Source organism: Herpailurus yagouaroundi, unplaced genomic scaffold (genome assembly GCF_014898765.1).
Source record: "Herpailurus yagouaroundi ecotype Mexico unplaced genomic scaffold, PumYag 185, whole genome shotgun sequence".
NCBI classification, from domain to species: Eukaryota; Metazoa; Chordata; class Mammalia; order Carnivora; family Felidae; genus Herpailurus; species Herpailurus yagouaroundi.
The window spans coordinates 9,013,839-9,036,977 of NW_024412416.1; the positions used below are offsets into that span (position 1 = coordinate 9,013,839).

The 23,139-nt window shown below is 40.5% G+C and overlaps 1 protein-coding gene across 2 annotated transcripts in view; it reads right to left on the minus strand.

Moving 5' to 3' along the window:
- AGBL1 (AGBL carboxypeptidase 1) overlaps nucleotides 1-23,139 on the minus strand; it is an 858,541-nt gene that overhangs the window by 495,735 nt on the left and 339,667 nt on the right. The window lies entirely within an intron of this gene.

Consider the following 23,139-nt stretch of genomic DNA (forward strand, 5'->3'; position numbering starts at 1 on the left):
TGAAGGTTAGCTCTGTTATTATTTTATATCCCTATTGCATCTTTCCTCCAAGGAGCTCGAAAGGATTATAAATATATTACCAAAGTAGGTTAACTCATCACAGTTATGGGTCAGGAATACATTTCTTCTTTCTCCTTAGCACAAGAATTCCTAAGCTGTGAAAGATGGATAAGGCTGAAAACAACACAGCCGACTCTTGGACTTATCTCTAACACTATCTATACATCACTTTTTCTACTTAGTGCTTACCTCTCTAGAAGCAAACATGACTTTCCTCTTTCATTCCACTCCTCAGGTATATTAAATGGGTCTTTCAAGTGTAATTCAGTGAAATTTTAAAGCATAAAATATCTATCTTAAATGTGAATGAGGACTTCAGTACAGCGGACAATGAACCAGATGATCACTGAAGTTCCTTCTAGTTCTAAGATGTTGGCTTGGCAGAATCTGCAGAAAATTATGTGCAAGGCAGGTAACTCTGCAGGGCATTTACTACATATGTCAACCCAAGCCCACTATGCCCTTGGTCTCAGAGACATGAGTTAATAACAGAACCAAAAAAGTCCTGCTCATGAAGCACAATTATGTCCATGTAGGGCAGTAGTAAGAGCATGGGATCTGGAAGCAACTGATGTAAGTTTTATTCCAGGCCCTATAATTTACAAATTGTATGATCTTGGACAAGGTACGTGACCTGACTAGTCTCTGGCTTCCTTATCCATAAAATGTGGTTTAATATACCTACTTGAATTATTATAGATATTCAATAAAAGTTTAAGAAAGCACCTCTAGCATATAATAGTCACTCAATAAATGGTGGCTATCATTACTGTCACGAACCACCACGAAGTCCCATATGGCAAAAGACCAAGATAGGTCTTTCTCTGTCCTTCATCTGTTAGGTTCAGTTTCCATTTCCTAGAAAATATTTCACTCTTTTTTTTTCTTCCTCTTCTTTGATAAAACTGCATCCCCTTGGACTGACAAACCCTACCCATTGAAAATAGTTACCAGCATTCAATGGCAGAAACAAAACAAAACAAACACACAAACAAAAATGAAAACAAAAACATCCAATAGTACTTTTGCCATAAGAATAAGGTTCAAAGTTCTTAGCATGTTGCTCAAAGCCCTTCACGTTATTTTTAGGCTTTAACCCAATTAGACTGCTCGCCATTACATAAATATTCCTTGCCTTAATATTCTTCCTTATGGCCTTCAGAACAGACATTCTGAACATGGGTACTTTCACACACTTCAAGTAAAGGTGCAAGTCAGGACACTTGTCCAAGGGCAATTTGGTACAACTTACTAAAAGCAAGAAAAATGTTCAGAAACTCAACCCAGAAATCCACTATGGGAATCAATTCTGAGGTAATAATCTACAGTTTGGACAAGTACTGACAACAACGGTGTTCACAGAAGTAACTAAAACTCTAACAACAGCATAGCGGCAAATAAATTATTTTCTATCCCTGTGACAACATACTTATGATGTAGTCATTAAAGATGCATCTCAGAAGAATAGTTTTGATATGGAGAAAAAAACAGATTAACACAAAGTGGGTTACATGACCTTTTTTTAAAATAAAAAAGGGGAAAATGGCAGGAAAAATATATATATTTGTACACATGCAAAATGATGAAAGTTTATACATCAAAATATTAACCATGTGTATCTCATAGAAGTGAAACTTAGGCAGTTTTGGGCTTTGTGATTTTTTTTTAATTTTAATTTAATTTTTTGAAAATCAAAGCAGATGAGAGAGAGAGAGAGAGAGAGAGAGAGAGAGAGAGAGAGAGAGAGAAGTCCTAAGCATTAAGCAAGAAGTTTTTTTCTGGATTACCTCACTGGATACTTGGAATAGCCTTGTGACATGGACCTCACTATTGCTATCACATTTAATTTTTCCTTGATGCCTCCCAAGCTGGGTCAGGCACCCCTTCTCCAGGCTGCTTAAGCAAACTCCCAGAACACAAATGTATATTTGTGTACATAAGAAATTTGGGTAAAATCTAAATGCTACTCTGACAGGCAACGGTATTCTCTAGGAAGGAATTTGTAAAGATCACAATGATATTTAAAAGTAATGTTTCATGGAGCGCCTGGGTGGCTCATTTGGTAAACATCCGACTTCTGTCCATGTCAGGATGTCAAGGTTCATGAGTTTGAGCCCCACCTCAGGCTCTGTGCTGACAGCTCAGAGTCTGGAGCCTGCTTCAGATTCTGGGTCTCCCTTTCTCTCTGCCCCTCCTCCGTTTGTGTTCGTTCTCTCTCTCTCTCTCTCTCTCTCTCTCTCTCTCTCTCTCTCTGTCTCTCTCAAAAATAAATAAACATTAAAAAAAGTAATATTCGCATTATGAGGAGACTGTCAATATGATGTTAAAGTAGGATAGACTATTCAAATGTGCATAAAAGTACAACTGTATATACAAATGGGTGGAAGGAAATCTATTAAAATGTTTACCGTGATTAATCCCTTGGTATTAGAATAATAGGCTATTTTTACTTTATTTTTGCCTATCTATATTTTCTAAATGTTCCCCAATTAGCATTTTCTCAATTAGAATATTTATAATCAGATACAAGAAAATGTAGCACACACTGTAATAGCTGGTCTCTTTTCACTAGATGTAAAATTGCTTCATGTTAAGAAATGCATCTCCTTACTACAATGCCTACCACGGTGGCTACAGCACAAAAGGAAGTCAGTATGTATTTACTGAATAAATTACTGAGTACACGATGAATTAATGAATGAACCTATCCATGAACCAACCAATCAGATATCAGAGAGAATATTTTTGCCTAAGGCTGTGTAAGCTAATAAGTAGTAGGAGAACTTATACTCAACCAAGGTTTTTATTCACCAAAACCCATGAACTTTACCACTGCCCCCCTGATGTATGTTCTGGTTACCTGTACTCATTTCCTGTGACTGCCAGAACAAATCATCACAACCCTGATGACTTAAAATAATGGAAATTTATTCTCTCACAATTCTGGAAGTCACAAGTCTGAAATCAAGGTGTAGGCAGAGAGGTGGCTCTAGGGGAGACTCCAGAGGCTCTAGGGGAGACTCCTTGCCTCTTCTTGCTTCTGGTGACTCCAGACATTGGCTTGTGGCTACACCCTACATCTTCCCATGGCCTTCATTTCTGTGTATCTTTTCTTCTGTCTCTTATAAGGACACTTGCCATTGGATTTAGGGTCCACTCAGATAATAAAGGATGATATCTCATCCTGAGATCATTAACTTAGTTATATCTTCAAAGACCCTCTTTCCAAACGAGGTCACAATCACAGGCTCTTGGGATTAACATATGCATATACCTTTTGGGGAGGTCACTCTTTGACACATTGTATCCCCCTTGACATTGTCCCCAGTTTCCTCCATATTCTACTCTGAGGTGCATCACCCTTTGGAAATGGAAGCAATGGGAGGCCCTGAAAAGGAAACCGTTTACATGGAGAAGTCACCACAACTGAAAACTCTGTAACCTCCTCTATTGAAAATATGCTTTCAAAATGTCAATCACAGTCCCCTCTGCCTTTCCCCCTTCATTTCGCCCAATTAGATTTAAGGAGAGGACATAAAAGAAGTCTGTTCCCATTCAGTTTCAAGACTGGTCGTGTGTCTCCTAAATCCTCCATGTCCCTCTTACACCTACTGTGCACAACACTCTCTTAATGCCATGGTCACGAATTACTGGCTAAGGAGTTCACAAACCTTTCTCATTTTTCCTTGGTGATGAAGGGGACATCCATAACCATGAGCACTGTGTTTTGGAAGCGACAAGCAGAGGAACCTTATTAGTGACAGTTTCAGCCCGATTCAGTTCCCATCAGAATCGAAGCTCTGTGGGGCGCCGGTGTGGGTCAGCCGGTTGAGCATCTGACTCTTGATTTTGGCTCAGGTCATGATCTCATAGTTCGTGAGATCGAGGCCCACGTCAGGCTCTGCACTGACAGTGCAGAACCTGCTTAGGATTCTCTTTCTCCCTCTCTCTATGCCCTCCCCGTCTCGTGTGTGCACTCTCTCTCTCTTTCTCTCTCTCAAAATAAATAAATAAACCTTAAAAAAAATGGAAGCCCTGCTCCTAAAGGACCAGTGAGGGGTGATGATAAAATCATTTAAGACTCTTTACCAACCACATGAAATGACTTTATCCCCAGAAGAGTAAGGATGAGCAAACCCATAGCGGTGCCCATAACAGAGGATTTCAGGCCACTCTGTGGGGAACACAACCTACCTCTGGAATTCACCAGAACCAAAACAAGGGAGCCAAGTGCATGGAGTAAAGACTCTGGCAGTGGAGTCTGAGAAACTATACCACACGCCCGGCTGCTTACACCCTGGAAGAGCTTGGTAATTTGCGCTTCAGCATGCCGACATTTTGCAGTAAACAGAATTTCTACATTTCCATTCTGAAAACCAGACCTTGAAAAGTTTAAGTAAAGTTCCAATTTAAGACCAGTTAGAAAAAAGTCTTGAAGGCCATGAGGGCCTCATCTAGTGCTTTCTTCCTAGATTGCAAATGAAGAAATTCACACACATTTTCTAGTCAAGGGCTCAGTGTGAATCATCCAAGTAAATGTAGGTAGCAAGTTCTCTGCCTGGCTCGATGCTTTCATGATATGCTTGCGTATCTGGCAGTAGGGATACAATGATTTAAATCACATCCCATCCCTCAAGAGTTTACAGTCTAGGGCACAGAGAAATGCTAACAAAAAGAAATAAAGGACTGTCCGTATAAAGGGGGGTGAAAATGAGGCAACAGGGAAACAAGTTATGAAGTCTCCCTGCTGGAGTCAGAATAGATCTTAGCAAAGAGTAAAAGCTGGGCCTGAAACTTGGAGGTTTGGTAGCATATCAATAAGAACATCACTTTATTGATCACTTATCATGCACCATATGCACTCCACTCCACTCAATGCATGACTACCTCAATTAATCCTTGCAACAACCCAAGAGAAGAGGCATAGAATAGTCATATATTCTAAAAAGCTAGAATCTGAATCTGGGTCCGTCTGATCCCTCAGTGTGTGCTCCCAATTCCCACATGACTTGGCCTTTTGAAAGAGATGCTGGCAATTATGATTACCATTATTTATTGTTCAACTAATGGAGCAACTCAGTTTTTAGGCAATTGACTAAAGAAAACCGAGACTGGCATGGACTAAACAGGGCTGAAGGGACCGTATGGGAAGATTGCAAGCAATGGATGCTCCCACTGTCTGACTGAGGAGACAACCCTGACATCAGCATAGGAGAAATCAGCAAACACAGTGAGAGAACTAACTAAAAGTGTAGCCACGGGAATTCCAGCAATAAAGAGAGATGAACATTTTCGCAAAGGGAAAGAGAAAGAAAAAATGGGGCACTAAAGAGTAAAAGAAGGCTTCGAAAAGAACTACTGACAAACGCGTGCACAGTTGGGGCGTTTGTGTTTTATATAGGTTATATATTTTTATGTGTTTTATATATACATATACACATACACATACATCCATGAACAGTTATGGGATGTAAATATTAAGTTAGAAAATCATGGCACTTACATGTATTTTGAAAATAGTGTTTTCAACATTTATATACTGGTGTGACACTCCTGTGAAATCTTAAATAAAAAAAAAATCTGTGAGGATTAATGAGATCTTAAGAAAAATCTGCATATACGGTATGTGTGCTCCAGGAAGATACGTGCTATGTAAATACCAGATATTTTAACATGTTCTTCTCATATGGGGGTTGGGGGAAAATAGTGGCGAGGCATAAAAGGGGTCCATTGCAATGTCTTCTCTCCTAGAAAAGAGAGTTTAGATAGCAATATGCTCCCTTGGTTGACCCCTTCAAAGATGGCACTGAGGTTTCTATAGTTGAAGCAAAGTTTGTTATCAATCCAGTTCCACTCCCCTATGGACAAGGTGAGTCATTACAGGACATCTTAGAGCAGTGGGTCTCAACCAGGGGGGACATTAGAGGCACCTGCAACCTTTAATGCCTGTGATACCCAGGGCCATGCCCCACATCAGAATCATGGCAGGAATGAAGGGTATGATTTGTAAGGCTCCTCAGGAGAGCCCATTCAAGGCTCAGGTCCACTGACTTAGAATACAGTTGCTCAGCACACTTATCCAAAAACAAACAAGTTAAAAAAAAAAAAAAAAGATTATATCATTCTTTAACCTCGGGCTGAAAATGGTTTGGGCACTAAACTGTCAAATCTCTCATGTTGGTCAAACAATAGTCTACTATTAACTCAGGGCTAATAGTAGAAATAGCAAGTGGCTATGACCCCAGAGGCAGGGTGGTGGACAGGCGAAAGCTGGGAACCCAGGGAAGACAGTGCTGAGCTGAAAGGCCAATGTTGCAGAACTAGTGGGGAGAACTCAGCAGATCCAGAGGAAGTGGCGAGGAAAAGTTGTGGGAAAGTCCAATTAATTCTGCCAGGCTACATCTTCCTTGTCTCAGCAGAGTATCTCAAATTCTCTGATGCTAAGGATCTCCTAGGGTATTTGTTAAGCAGGCTAATAATGACATCCCAGACCCTCTGAATCCCAATCTCCGTGGGGAGGTCCCTGAGAGCTGTATGTTCAACAAACACCCATTTATAATTTTAATGCATGAAGTGTCTTTTTAAGTCTACACAGCTGCAAGGGACACTCAAGACCAGGAGACCAAATCGAACTGGGTGTCCAGTACATACTCATTTATTTATTTTTGAGTCTATCCAGCATTGACTCAAAACTGGTCCAACTCTTGACTTCTTTCCTCTACCTTCTGTAGGAGCAGGAAGCTTTGATCATCAATCTGTGCTCAAACCTTGACTCAAAATTGTTTCCTCATTTTGAAGTGCTCTAGGGTTTTAAACAGCTAGCAAGTCACTAAGCACTCTAGCTATATAAGTTGATTCTAATATAAAGACTGCTTCCTAAGGAAGCAAGTAAAATTATATAAAAGAATCAAGGCTTCAATTGGGCAAAACTTTGATAGAAGCTCACATTTATATCCCCACATCTTTCTTCTTGCCCTAACTAGGTATGACAGTGAGAATTGGAAAACGTACTTTCAGTGTTTGATATAAAAATAATGAATGAAGATCTTGTTGCTGCATATTTTTAGGCAAGCTAGACTATGGGGACTAGATCTTGGGGACAAATAAATACTTGCATTGACCCTGTCTTCTGTTTCCCTCATGTATTTGAGTGTGTGCTTTCTGGTCAAAGTGAAATAAGACCAGAGAAAACTCAGAAGAACAGAAGTGCAATTCTTATTCATCTTACCAAATTGGCAGCAAGCTCCAAAAATGTGAACCTTCCATGAAAATAATGATAATATGCCTATTTTCCTTGAGAATACCTCCTTAAGGTGGATGCACTTAGAGGGTACCTATTATATAGACAGGCTCCCATGATTATTGTATATCCATAACTAAGAAGGCAAAGGCTGCATCCCAAAATGAACGAACACAGTAGTTCCTGCCCTTAAACACAGGGAATACATTCCAAGACCCCCAATGAATACCTGAAACTGTAGCAGTATTGAACCCTATTTATATTATGCTTTTCCCTAGATATACATACTTATGTCACTAATGGACGGGTAACGCACAGAGTGCTGGACAAAATGATGATTCACAACCTTCACAGGACAGAGTGGGACAGTCCAAGATTTCGTCATGTTACTCAGAATGGGACCTAACTTAAAATTTATGAATTGTTTATTTCTAGAATCTCCTATTTAATATTTTCAGAATGCAATTGACCATGGGAAGCTGAAGCCATGGACAGTGAAACTGCAGATAAGGGGCAGGGGGAGCAGACTAGCCAGAGAGAAGTAGAAAATTTCAATTTTCTAAGGTCAAACGACAATCGGTGAACAAGCATACTGAGGAGCAGTAGTTCACTTGAAGATATGCATGAAATTTACCAAGCCTTTAAGGCAAAAAAAAAAAAAAATATGAGAATAGTTATAAGTTCATGATTAACTAATTCTGTAAAATATAATTAATTCATAAAGGCTTTGTCTGAGTGGTGCTCAATGGGACCTTGATATGTCTATTTGACTCTACTGCAAATCATCTGCAATTTCCCATCTATTTTCTTACCAACCTCATCTTCTTCATAAGACTAAACTACAAAGGAGAGCCTATGATAAACTTAAAAATTCCCCAAACAACCTGCAATCTGAGATAATCAATCTGCAATGGGCACTTAGAGGTGGTGTGCCCTTGAACGTCACACTTCTCTTCACCTCAATGTTCTCATCTCACAATTAGGACAATAGGATTACTGCTCACATACAAATGTTGGGAGAAATATGAATTAGAAAACTGGTACAAATGGAGAGCTCACTGTCTAGCACATACATGCAAATCATCATAATACAGCATAATATAAATTATGTCACATGTTAACTACAATATTATGTTTCAACTAATAATTAGTGTTCTTATTTAATAGTCTACTTCTCAAAGTCGTCACTTTTTTAGAGAAATCCATCCTCTGAATGTTGGGGAAAACTGGCTTGATTTTACGTTTTTTCCAATTACTAAGTAATCATGCTCATTGGCTTCATCTTGTCCAGTCTTCTAAGTCTTCTTATTGTATTTAATTCATATTTAAATAAATTTTTGTATGTTTATTTATTTTTGAGAGAGAGACAGAGATTGAGCAAGGGAACAGCAGAGAGAGGAAGGCACAGAATTCGAAGCAGGCTCCAGGCTCTGAGCAACAGCACAGAGCCCAATGCAGGGATCGAACTCATGGACCGCGAGATGACCTGAACTGAAGTTGGACACTCAACCGACTGAGTCACCCAGATGCCCAGGTTTAACTCATATTCAAAAGTGGCAATACAAGAGGGCCTTCCAACAAGGAAAGCAGGGCAATCTTTTATCCTATTCACATCTTCTTGCCACTTTTACTCACCAGCGATCCATTTACACTGGACAGTGCCCCTTATCCACAGGGATACATTCCAAGATCCCCAGCGGATGCCTGAAACCACAGATAGTACAAACCCTATATATACTATACATACATCCTTAAGAAGTTTAATTTATAAACTAGGCACAGTAAGAGATTAACAACAATAACTGATAATGAAATAGAACAATTTTAACAACACACCGAAATAAAAATCATGTGAATGTAGTCTCTCTCTCAAAATATCTGACTGTTGTATCCTCACCCTTCTTCTTGGGAGGATATGAAATGATAAAATACCTATGCGAGGAGATGAAGTGAGGTGAAAAACGTGGGTGAGGGACATAAGCATTGGGCCACTTCTGACCTTCTGATGATAGGTCAGGAGGATCCTTTGTTTCTGGACCACAGTTGACTGTGGGTCACTGACACTGGAAGTAAAACCACAGATAAGGTCGCACTACTGTACTCATATGACTGAAGGCACTCACTGATAGAGCAAAGAGGCAGAAGACCCTATATGGAAGAGTCTAGGGCCCTCCATCACCCCAGGCCCAGAAAAAGAGGAATTATGAGAACTGATGGCTGTAATATGTATTCCTAACATTATCCTTTTTTCTACTGGCAGAAAATAAACTTTTATTTTGAATTTTTCAAAAGTGGGTAATTTATATAATCCCTTGACACCCTTTAAGCCAACAAGCCTGCATAATCCTGCATAATATAACTATTAGGCAGACACATCCTGCAACTGTTCCCCGGAATGCTGCTAATCTTGTTTGGCTTCAAGATGCATCTTAAATCTTTCTACAAGATGTGAAGTTTGAAGCCTATTAGGGACACCTGCCCCCAAACACAAAATACTCTAATCACACTTTCCTAATTCCAGAATCCTCCTGAATGAGTTAAGACAAAATTATAATGATGCCCTTTGTGTTGAGTTTTCCTTGGGTCTTTTGTCCTCTTCAGAAAGCAGAGATTTCAGCTGTTTGAATTGTTCCCAGTGGGATCTTAAAGAGGTTGCCACAAACCTTTTAAGTAACCCTCCCCTTTACCCGGTAGGGTCAAAAAATTTAATGTGCCACCAATAGCCCAAAACACATAAAAAGCCCTCCGTGCATGCTCACAAAAGATAAAAGTTTGTTGCATATCTAGCAGACCAAGTGATTATTCTGGTGCTTAGCATTTAAGAAACAAGTTACTTTAGTAATGTAAAAAAAAAAAAAAATTATTTAGGTAAAAAAAATTAAAAAATCATCATAAGAATAGAGAAATAGAGATATTTTATTTTGCAGTTTTCCAGGTGGGGGTGGGGGAAATGTAACTTTGGCTAAGCTCCATAATGAAAGGGATTTTTTTTTCCCATTTAGTTTACTAACCAGACAAAACACAGTGTGTGCTCTCCCCCTCTCTGTATATATTTATTACAATGAATAGCTAATAAATATATCCATCTGCAGAGCTCAGGCACTCCTTCTTTGAGATGTTCAAATGTTGGCCATTTCCCCTCAGTTAACACAATAGCACAGGTTATGAAGACTGAATGTGAGGGCATTAATAGATATGTTGTCTTATGAAACCAATCAGGTAAAGCTGACTTGCATAAAAAATGCAACTATTCCTTTCTTAGACTGAAGCATCAAAACTTTCATGAAATATATTAAATTTTATTTGCTCTAGAGGCATGCTTAATCACAGCTTCCTCACTGAAACATCCTATTCAAGCTGTGACTTTGACCAGACCTCCTCTGAACTTATTCTCATCTGGGATTCTTATCCCAAATGTGAGATCCAGCCTTCAGACATGGATATCTATCCAAAGAATAAACTACTTGGGCCCCTTGAGGTCTTCTCTGAGGTTGAAGGTTCTTCTCAGCTTCCCTGGAAGGCACCGTCACCTCCTATGCCCAGCACGGTATGGTCCTCAGGAAGAATGTTAATAAACTGCTGTACATAAACCATTTAGCTGAAGAGTCAAATGTGGGCATCCCATGATTGATTTGGCCAATAGACAGATTTTCAATAGAAGGAGAAAAAAATCATTACAGATAGAATAATATTCAGGATGACTTTCTGTAGGAGTTAGCTCTTCGTGTTTTTTCCATTTAAGATGGCATTATCCAGGTAAATGTGACATGAATTACAATGTTAAATTTACCCAACCCAGGTTGGCAATAATAAAAGTCAAGCCAGATTTCAACTGACACACAGAAATCTACATAACTTGCAGCCTGTTAATCTACACAGTCAACCGACATGAGTGACAATAATGTGACAGTATCATTGAATGAACATTGTTTGTCAGATATGTAGCAAGGAGAAACACGGAGAACTACTGTTCTGGAGATGGATGGATGGATGGGCAGACAGATGGACGAATGGATGCACAAATGGATGGATGAGTGGATGGACAGATTGATGGATGGATGGAATGGTGGATGGACAGACAGATGGCCAGATGCATGGATGGATGGCAGAGCATACAGTAATGATCATGAGATAACTAATAAATTCTGGCTCTGCCACTTACTGCTTCTCTGGCTGGGAAAACCTGCATGAACCTCGGTTTTCTCACCTATAAATAATAAAGATGATGATGACATCTGCCTGAGAGGAAATGAATGCATATATATGCCGTACAGTACTTGAAACAGCGTGTGCTATCTTGTAAGCACTCAACAAATGTTAGCTCTTATGATAGATGAAAAGAAAGCCAAATTCTATACTTAACCATATTGCTTATTTCTTGTAGTTTAACAAAGCTTTGGAGTTTACAAAGATTGTTCACATATTTTGAACTGTCTGCTGGTCAACACAGGATTATGATTTCAATATAAGGACAATTTTACATAGGATCAACCAGCTTGGAAGTCACATATTTGTATTAACTCAAATTTATTTTAATGGAAAACCAAAAAATAGAGGCCTAGACTTGACACTCTGCTTTGCCAAATATTGGCTCAGATATTCTAGAAAAGTCACTTACCCTCCCTGACTGCAGTTTCCTTATATATAAAATGATGATAAAATGATGAGACATTTATGACACTGGGAGTGGATTAGTCCAGTTTTTCACTAAATACTTACGGTGGGTCGGTTATGCACCAGGCACTATGCTAAGTACTTCATGCAATGAAATAAAACACTCCAAATGCCAGGCATTTCAAGCAATCCATAAACACCCATTGTTTTCATTGTCTTTATCATTCGTTATTATTCCTGAGATCCCACAGGAAGAGGCCAGCAGAACCAGATCTCCAATTCCGAGCTTGCTTCTTTGTAATAATTTAATGAAGTGTTCTTGTCTGCCTCCTGACGGGTAAATGGTCACTAGAGTTTTGAAGAGGCAGGAGTATATTTTTGGATGAAGGGCTTGGCAGATGAAGAACTTGGATGGGTCCTTAAACCTTAAAGGTAAGTTCACTTGGTTTGGATTTTGTGTGTTTTTATTCTATTTTTTTTTTAATTTTTTTTTCAACGTTTATTTATTTTTGGGACAGAGAGAGACAGAGCATGAACGGGGGAGGGGCAGAGAGAGAGGGAGACACAGAATCAGAAACAGGCTCCAGGCTCTGAGCCATCAGCCCAGAGCCCAACGCGGGGCTCGAACTCACGGACCGCGAGATCGTGACCTGGCTGAAGTCGGACGCTTAACCGACTGTGCCACCCAGGCGCCCCTGTGTGTTTTTATTCTAAATCAATGCCATTGAGGTTTGATTTACATACACTAAAATGGACCCGTTTGAAGGGTACAGTTGGTGTGTTTTCCCAAGTGTATACATGCATGCAGTCATCACCACAATCGAGATATAGAACACTTTCAACACCTCAGAAATTTTCTTCATACTCTTTTGCAGTCAACAGCCCCCCACCCCTGCCCCTAGGCAACCATACTTTCTTTCACTTTCAATTAGCTTTGCCTGTTCAATAATTTAATAAAACAGAATCCCACAGTATGTAGTCCTTTGCGCCTGGCTTCCTTCACAAAGCGTGTCTTTGAGGTTCATCCATGCTACTCCACGTATCAGCATGCTGTTCCTGTAGAGTATTCCATTGTATGACTATGCCTCACTTCGTTATCCACGAACCTGCTGATAAACATTTGAGTTGTTCCCAGTTTGGGGTGATTATGAGTAGAGCTGCTATAAACAGTCATGTGGACATATGTTTTCATTTCTCTTGGATAAATACCTAAAAGTGAGGATTACTGAATTGTCTGGTAAGGGTTTTTTTTTTTTTTTTTTAATTTAAAGAAACATCAAAAAATGTTTTCCAAGCTGGCTGTACCTTATTACGCTCCCACCATCAGTTCAGAAGGGTTCCAATTGCTCTGCATTCTTGCCAATACTTGGGTTGAGTTTGAATGGGTAGAATTGTCAGTGACAAGGCTGAAGCATTTCCCATGTGGACAGACATGGAACTCTCAGAAGCCTTCACAATCCTTTCTCTGTGTGCACCTGCAAGGGAACTTTCTAAGGTTTTCCCCATGGACTCCGAAATCACAAAAAGCCTTTAGCACTGAGCAAAGAAAGCCAGCAAAAGACACATAGATGGGAGAGAGAAATTGAGGAAAATAACAGAGTAAAAAAATAGACTATCCTAAAAAAGACAAATTGCATCCATCAACTACCAACATGAAACAGAGGGTAGAAAGAGAAATCCCATCAAATGTATGGAATTATTTTAATGAATTGTTTTGCCATTAATTTAACAATTTATTTTTCTGCCAAAAGCCAATAAAGTGTTTAAAAATGTACTATACTAAACAAAAATTCTTTTTCCAATAGGTGGGGCTGGAAAGATTTGTTGCTGGTCCTAGGTTTTGCTCAGATATCTAGAGCTTCGGTGTGGCTGACGAGGCCTCTTCGTTACCTTGCCATGAAGAATGTAAACACCAAAATCAGTTATTTGAGGGTCAGGCCCTGGGAAAGATTCTAATAAAATAAATTGACCAGCTTCCTACGGATGAGAAAACTCGAAAACCTGACAGCTTTTTGCTGGTAACTGCAGCAGTAAATTCAGGCAATCCTGGATAAATGTCAGGACGCTTTCTGGGATAAAATGCCTCTATCAAGCTACCAAAATATTATCAAGAAGGGTATGGGATTGCTGCAGGGAGGAGTACTCGGGTCTCCTCCTCTCCTCTCCCAATCTCCTTCACAAAGTGATGCCAGACATATTGTATTTTGTATTATTAATACCATTGTGCCTATATTGGATTTGAAGATTCAGGAACATGCATCTATATTTAATTTCGGTGTCTGTCTGTTTATGTGGAAAGGGAAATATGGGTGGCTGGTGGAAACAGCTCCCTATGTTCAGTAATACTGAACAGTCACTCGATATGCTTTGTGCTCTCTTACATCTTCCCATGCCTTTAGCACATATTAATTCACTTAATAAATATAACTGAATACTTAAGCACTGTGCTGGGCATCATTCTAGAAGCTGGAGGTACAGAAGTGGAAAAGACAAGGTCCTGACTCTAAATGGAACTACCTACCGTAGAGAGAGGAGAGACATAATAAATACACCAAGGTGGGTGGGGGGTTGCCTGGGTGGTTCAGTCAGTTAAACATCTGACTCTTGATTTCAGCTCAGGTCATGATCTCACAGTTTGTGAGATCAAGCCCCACATTGGGCTTTGCGCTGACAATGCACAGCTTGTTTGGGATTCTTTCTCTGCCTTTCCTCCTGCCCCTCCCTCACTTTCTCTCTCAAAATAAGTACATAAACTAAAGAAAAAAAATACACCAAGGAACACATACCATGTCCGATGGTGCTGGGTGCTGTAGAGGCAATGAAGCAGAGTAAAGCAGACAGAGTATTGTATGGGGCAGTGCTTTGTGATATCACTTGGTCCAGGAAGGCCTCATTAATAAGAGGAAGTCTGAGCAGAGCAAGCCATGTATCAGAGGGAAGAGCATTCTGGACAAAGGAAACAACCAGTACAAAGGGGGATGGGTCTGGGACATACCTGCTATGTCCCCAAAACAGCTAGGAGGCCAGAATAGCAGAAGCAGGATGGAAGGGTCAGGGCAAGTATGAAGACATGAGGCCAGAAAAGTATCAGGGGTCACATCTTACAGAATGTTTTTCTTTGGTCATAGTAGTTACCCAAGAACAGTCCAAGAAAGTAGACAGAAACACTTTTTAGTAAATAATGATGGCTGGATGATTCTTGGGATCCGGTCAGGAGAAACAAGTTCAAAAGTAGCTTTGATCTCACTGACTCATAGAGAGATCTTCCTCCTCTGACATCCTTTTATTTTAGTGATTGTATATCTCTTTCAACACCTTTGTGTTCTATCATTAGCTCTTTTTCAAGGCATATGTCCGTCTCCTCCCTCAGTCAGCTCCTTGAAGATAAGAACTGGCTTCCCAACTCTTGATATTCCACACGGACCTTAAACAGTGTTTAGCCCTGGCAGGCACCCAATGGGTATTATTAGAGTCAAGTATGTGGCTGATGCTCATTTTGGATTCTCTACCTTTTAAAAGGAGAGTTATAGCAGAGTTTCCTAAATTTGGCAATCTGTGTCAGGTAGAACTCTTTTGGTTCTGAATGATTTAAAACCCAACTGTTACTGGCTTCACCATTTTGGCTGATATTGCCAAAACATCTAGACATAAATTTCAAGTCAGACAAGCCTGATCAAGCAGCTCAATTGCCTCATCAAGTCTGTCTGTGTCTCTCTCTCTCTCTCTCTCTCTCTCTCTCTCTCTCTCTCTCTCTCGTCCTGTCCTCTCCTCTCCACAGTGTCAGCTTCATCCTCAGGCTATACACAGTCACCCCCCCAGTAGCGCAAATCTTTCACTTGCTACAGTAAATAAAATGTCCATTACAATTCCAGGGTTCACATCTTCATCTTCCAGGGCATCTTATCTACTGCCTTCAGAAGAAAAGAGTCTTTTATAGCAGCTCCAGAACTTATGATTCATTCTTTCATATTGGCCTGAATGGGGTAAGCCTGGGTCTGGCTCACAGAATGAAACTTCACGGTAGAGAAGTGGTAGGGATGATACACAGAGGGAAGTCTCTGTCCTAGAGGCAGGACAAGGGAAAAATTGATGTCCAGGATACAACCAATATGTTCACTATATTGATCATCAGAATCAACTAGATAAACTTCTAAAAACTCAGATTTATGGGCCTTATCTCAAAACCTCCAAATCGCAATCTTGTTCTGGAGTTTGGGATCTGCCTTTTATAGAAAGTCCCCCAGGTGATCCCATGTGAGGGCATCAAAGCATCTTGCTACTGCCTGTGCCTTTCTTGATGTCTATAACACAAGACAGTAATTCATATATATATTAAAAAGATATAAAGTAATACTTAGAAAGAAATATGAGCACCAAGGAGAGTGACTCTGTAAATATGAAAGTGTAATTATTTTCAATAAGCATTTATGCCTCCAATCTCATCTAAAATAAAAGCATTGGAGCTCCAGGGATGTCTGGTTCTCATCTACTGGATTCACTAATACAGATTTATGCTCTCAGATAGTATGATGAGCAGTTGCATCTTTGAAGGGAATAAGGAATCCATTTATCTTACTGGGTGCCCCAGCCCCATCCTGGAGAAGTTGCATACATAATTTTACAAAGGAAAATCCAAAGCAAATGGATGTTTCCTCTGATGACACAATATTATCAGAAACCCTGCATCCACAAAAACAGACACTCAGATCAATGGAACAGAATAGAGAACCCAGAAATGGACCCATAAACATATGGCCAACTAACCTTTAACAAAACAGGAAAGAATATCCAATGGAATAAAGACAGTCTCTTCAGCAAGGGGTGCTGGGAAAACTGGACAGCGACATGCAGAAGAATGAACCTGGACCACTTTCTTACACCGTACACAAAAATAAACTCAAAATGAATGAAAGACCTCAGTGTAAGACAAGAAGCCATCAAAATCCTCAAGGAGAAAGCAGGCAAAAACCTCTTTGATCTTGGCCGCAGCAACTTCTTACTGAACACGTCTCCAGAGGCAAGGGAAACAAAAGCAAAAATGAACTGCTGGGACCTCATCAAAATAAAAAGCTTCTGCACAGCAAAGGAAACAATCAACAAAACTAAAAGGCAACCGAGGAATGGGAGAAGATACTTGCAAATGACATATCAGATAAAGGGTTAGTATCCAAAATCTATGAAGAACTTATCAAACTCAACACCCAAAAAACAAATAATCCAGTGAAGAAATGGGCAAAAGACATGAATAGACACTTCTCCAAAGAAGACATCCAGATGGCCAACCGACACACGAAAACATGCTCAACATCACTCATCATCAGGGAAATACAAGTCAAAACCACAATGAGATACCACCTGACACCTGTCAGAATGGCTAACATTAACAACTCAGGCAACAACAGATGTTGGGGAGGATGCAGAGAAAGAGGATCTCTTTTGCATTGTTGGTGGGAATGCAAGCTGGTGCAGCCACTCTGGAAAACAGTATGGAGGTTCCTCAAAAAAACAAAAAGAGAACTACCCTACGATCCAGCAACTGCACACTAGGTATTTATCCAAGGGATACAGGTGTGCTGTTTTGAAAGGACACATGCATCCCAATGTTTGTAGCACCACTATCAACAATAGGTAAAGTGTGGAAAGAGCCCAAATGTCCACTGACGAACAAATGGATAAAGAAGATGTGGTGTGTGTATGTGTGCATATATATATATTATTTATTATATATTATATATGTTATATATTATATATAATTTATATATTATAAATATATATGTTTATATATGTTTATATTTATGTATTTATATATTTTTTATATATATTATATATTTATATACTTATATATTTATGTTTATATATACATGTTATAATATATATATAATGGAGTATTAGTAATCAAAAAGAATTAAATCTTGCCATTTGCAACAACATGGATGGAACTAGAGGGTATTATGCTAAGCGAAATTAGTCAGAGAAAGACAAATATCATATAACTTCACTCATATGAGGGCTTTAAGATACAAAACAGATGAACAGAAGAGAAGGGAAGCAAAAATAATATAAAAACAAGAAGGGCGGGGAGCCTGGGTGGCGCAGTCGGTTAAGTGTCCGACTTCAGCCAGGTCAAGATCTTGCGGTCCGTGAGTTCGAGCCCCGCGTCGGGCTCTGGGCGGATGGCTCAGAGCCTGGAGCCTGTTTCCGATTCTGTGTCTCCCTCTCTCTCTGCCCCTCCCCCGTTCATGCTCTGTCTCTCTCTGTCCCAAAAATAAATAAACGTTGAAAAAAAAAATTTATAAAAAAAAAAAAAAAAAAGAAGGGGGACAAAACATAAGAGGCTTAAATATATAGAACAAACTGAGGGTGGCTGGAGGGGTTGAGGATTGGGGGATAGGCTAAATGGGGAAGGGTCATTAAGGAAGACACTTGTTGGGATGAGCACTGGGTGTTATACATAGGGATGAATCACTGGAATCTACTCCTGAAATCATTATAGCACTGAATACTAACTAACTTGGATGTAAATAAATAAATAAATAAATAAATAAATAAATAAATAAATAAATAAATAAAAATGTTGATGTTCTGCAAATAAAAACAAAAACAAACAAAAACAAACAAACAACAACAACAAAAAAACCTGCATCCAGATAGGGAAGACGGACCATTTACATTACCATGATAGGAACGTTAGAAAAATGAAATGCTGAGAAATCCAAAATGTAACTTCCCTCATGGTGCAAAACCTGCTCTCAAACGCAGGCTTCAGAGCATTCTCTCAGACATTTCTAACATAGCCTGTCATGCCAAAGAAGTTGCAGGATGCTTGATTGAGTCTGTCTGGCCTGGAGAGATCCAACGCAGCTCCAGACCGGTGTGTCTGGAGAAGGAAAGGACCAGCACAGCTGGGCGGCCAGGCCCAATCCGTCACCTGACGGGGTGATGGTTTCATACACTCAACCCTCAACTAGCTAAATTTTAAAAAAATAAAACAAAGGGAGAGAGAGGAAAGGGACAATGGCAGGACTTGCCACTGGAGGGACTTGCTCTGGCTAACCTGTCGTCCTGAATCACTTTGGCTCTCTGAGGGTCAGCGGTTCTTTTCCCATCTTCTTCCAACTGTCTAGTCTTGCTTTCTCTTAATATGTACCCCCCTCAACCCCCTCCCCAACACTCTCTCTCTCTCCCTTCGTTCCAAGTGTTCCAAGGAAGGAAGCATGATGGATAACAGATGTTCCTTGACATATTGTGTCATTTATCACACGACAGCCCCAATGCTGCTAACAGGGCCTTTCCCATATGTCTCTGTCGGCTTTTCCGCAGCCCCAAATGCATCAAGAAGAAATGGTTTAATACAATGTGCTATAATTCCCGAGTCACAGCTCAATGGAGGGGTTTGGGATGCTGAGTTGTCTTTCCTTTCCACTTTATTTATTTGTTTCAACTGGCTCCTCTTCCTGAGAAATGGATGAGCGAACTCATCTGAGCCCAGGTGGAGGGGAAAATCAACCACAGAACTGTGCTCCAGGTTGGAAGAAAAAGGGAAGGTAGGTCTAGACAGGGCATGGCAATGACAGGCTGCAGTATATTACCACACTGCCTGGCAGGCTCTTGCTCATGTTTCATCGAGTACAGCGTCTGTCATGCCTGACAATGAGAAGAGTTCAGTGGTGAAGATCTATAAGTCCAAGCTGATGTTGGAGTGCCCTGCTGTGTCCCCAAAGGAGGGAGTTTACCGCATCAGCCAGAAAGGAAGTTCCCCAGACCTACCCGAACCTTCACTCACTTTCCTTCACTTTCCTATTATAACCCATTTGTCCCAGAAGTATCGCTATAGCAACAAGTCACATCTTTGTAAGCACCAAAGGCTATGACAAGTTTACACACCTTGTAGATTTCTCTCTCTCCAGATGCCCATGGTGAACTTGCTACTCCCGTCAGCTGGCCAGGAGGTTGTGTATCCCCAGAGGGATGGGCTTCAGGCTTTTGATTCATGCACACTCACCCCCACAGGGAGCAAATAGGGTGATGCCCACAGTAATTATAACACCCAGGGAACTCAGCCACAAACGTGCTCCCACTCCAGCTCAGACACGCAAAGACAGTGTGGCCTCTTTCGTGTCTCCCAAGACCCCATCCCACCAAATAAGGAAAGTATTAAATTTCAAATCAAGGTATCTCAGTTTCTTCTGACTTAAATTGTCTTTTTAGGGGCACCTGGGTGGCTCAGTCCGTTGAGTATCTTGACTCTTGATTTCCATTCAGGTCATGACCTCATGGTTCATGGGATGAGGACTGCATGAGGTTCTGCACTGACAGCATGGAACCTGCTTGGGATTCTCTCTCCCTCTCTCTCTCTGCCCCTCTTTCCCCTTCTCTCTCTCTCTCGTTTCTTGTCACAGTCAACACAGTATCTGGGGAGAGGGGCACAGGCTGGTCAAGGGGGTATCTGGAGAGGGTAGCAATATACCCATTACACCGGCCCATCACTTTTACTTTTCTGCAGCTACCTCACCTTGCTGGTGGACCCTCCTACATGGCCATCTCACCTCTCTGCTTTGTCTTCCAGGTTTCTAAATAGAGGAATCAATCTCTCCCGAACTCTCTTCACCTACATTTTCCCCCAAAACACTTTAGCCCTGAGAATGGAAACCAGGATGGGTATGACTAACCAGTTGCCTTCTGTCTGCCTCTCTTCTCCTTCCCAGAACCTCAGAGCTACAAGAGGTGGGCCTTACTTTCTTTTCTATCACTGGTTTTCTCGCTGTTACATCTTATTTCCCAGAGTGACATTCAGCCTGGCCCATTTTCTATAGCCATAATAGTGGACTGAATGAAAGAAAAAGTGGTTTACCAATAAGGAAAGATCTAAAATGATCCTCTGTCATTATCATGATTACTAATAGCAATATTGAAAATATACTTTGGGTCAGGGTCTGTACTTTAAATTCTCAATTATTTTTTAGAAACCACTATGAGGTAGATATGATTACATTCCTTTTACAAATGAGGAAGTGGGGTCTAGTCGGGATACATAAGTTGACACAGGTGCAAGGAATGAAACCAGCATTTGATAGCAGCTCTGTCTGGTTCTGAAACTCATGCTCATTCCATTACACTATACCTTGATAGTGCATTACATGACAATGTGGCCCTGGGTATATTTAGGGGTGGGGAAGAATATCATCTTTTCCACTCTTAATCTGCTCCTACAGATTCAAAGAGAAGAGTGTGTGTTTTATGACCTTATCATGTGCTTTTAAGTTCAGCTGAGCCCTACACACCACATGGCTGGTACCCAGTTGAAACCAGGCACAGCCTCCTGGATACATGCACACAGTTGTTTTAAATCAGGTTTGGTTCCTACCTTTGCAGTTTGTTCCCTTCTCAGTTCCTGAGGCTACTGGGCTCCTAATGTCCCAAACTTCATCTGTTGTGTTAAAATCTGCCCCTATTCCTAAGGGGACTGTTCTTCTTCTGACTTTGAAGATCAGAGCTCTTCAGAGCATGACTTGAACCTATCCTAACCTCTTCTGATCCTGCCTTCTCCAAGGACTGATCCCACCCCAGTCCCTGAGCACTCAACTGGACACTGGGCTGTTGGTTGGTGTCCTACTGGGCTTGTCTCCCCAGTGGCTCACTGCTGTCACCACAGGTAGAAGAGGCTGGCTTAGCACCCCCTGCCAGTTCCACCAAGATTATATTCAACCCAGTGAATGGACCTTTTGGTTGGACAATTGCCATGGTTACATTCTGAGGAAGGGAAACCACCTAACTCTTCCAATGACACGGACACAATGTACCTATAATACAGAAGTGTGAACACTGTCATTTTGTTCCTTTATGGGTTATGGCGGCAACTTGACATGGGCTTGTTGGCACAGGTAACTGAACAGCGTCCTAGAAATATAGCTATGATACTGGCACACCAACTGCCATATCATCTTACACGCTTCTCAAAGTCATTAATTTAAGCAGAATTGGCCATAAAAGCAGTCTACTCTATGTGTTCATCTTTCCTCAAAAGGCCATAAACTTTGTTTGAGCAGGAAATGGAGAAAGCTGCTGGAATTTTTTCTTTCCTTTCCATAGCATGAAGCTCCAAAGAGAGAGCTTGCAGCTCCAAAGAGAAATACTAGGTCAATATGAAAGATAAAAAGTCAGATTTGGACTTCACCAGTTTAAAGGATTCTTCAGTGATCAATGGCAATCTTCTCCAGCATTCCCAATTTGCTATATGAGCAGCCATCACTCTTAGAATTACTTAATACAGATACATGGCCCAATAACCACACAGATAGCCCTTCCAAAACAAGTCTGTACTGGTAAGCCTTTAAATCTGCCCAATTTGAACAGGTCACCTTCCTTGAGTCCTTGTGGTCAGATGGTTTTTGGCCTTGCTCATCAACTACATCTCTAATTGTATAGGTTAGGGCTTTAGTCCATCTATTTCTGACTCCTGGGCAAATGTAAAACCCTGACTCTACCGTCCATTCCCATCACTGTGTTTGATTACAGTGTTTCTCAGCGTTGTTTCCATACCTGACTCTGATTCTGATGTGTGTTCCATTTAACTCTTGTCCTCAGAAAAGGTACTTTATTCTGACTGTGCCCCTTAGTTCCATGCACTTATGAGAGGGTTTTGGAATGTGATTGCTGCTCCCTGGCTCCATTCCCATTGTGTCCACATTGTGGCCTCCAGCAGGTGGTCACATTAAATGTATGGTGAGTAAGCACTTCCTCTTGGGGTAGAGTATCACTGATGTCATTCACAAGCTATATGTGCTGGGGCAAAATACTGGACCTGTGTCCTCATCTAATAAGAAAACTGAATGTATAGGTTGGTTGTCAGGAAGAAATGAGATAGTATCTATAAAATACTACACACAGTGACGGAAATAAAGTAAGTGGTTAACTTTCATTCACTATTATGGGTCCTGTTGTCATTATGATTATTATTTTCTCCATCTCATGGCAGAGGAAAAACAATCACACTTACCAGTATAGCCCTTGATGACAGACTCTTGATCATACCCTCAACTTCTCCTTTCTTGATGAACTAGAAGACTTTTACAAAGTTGTCTACATTTGAGTAGAACCAAATAATATATGAACCAATCATGACTGTATTATGTGCTTTTTAGCATTTCCCTGGTTGGGCAGATTCCCTTATTATTTTTTTGTAAATTACTCTATGCATCCCCCATGAAAATGGTATTAAATTTTCT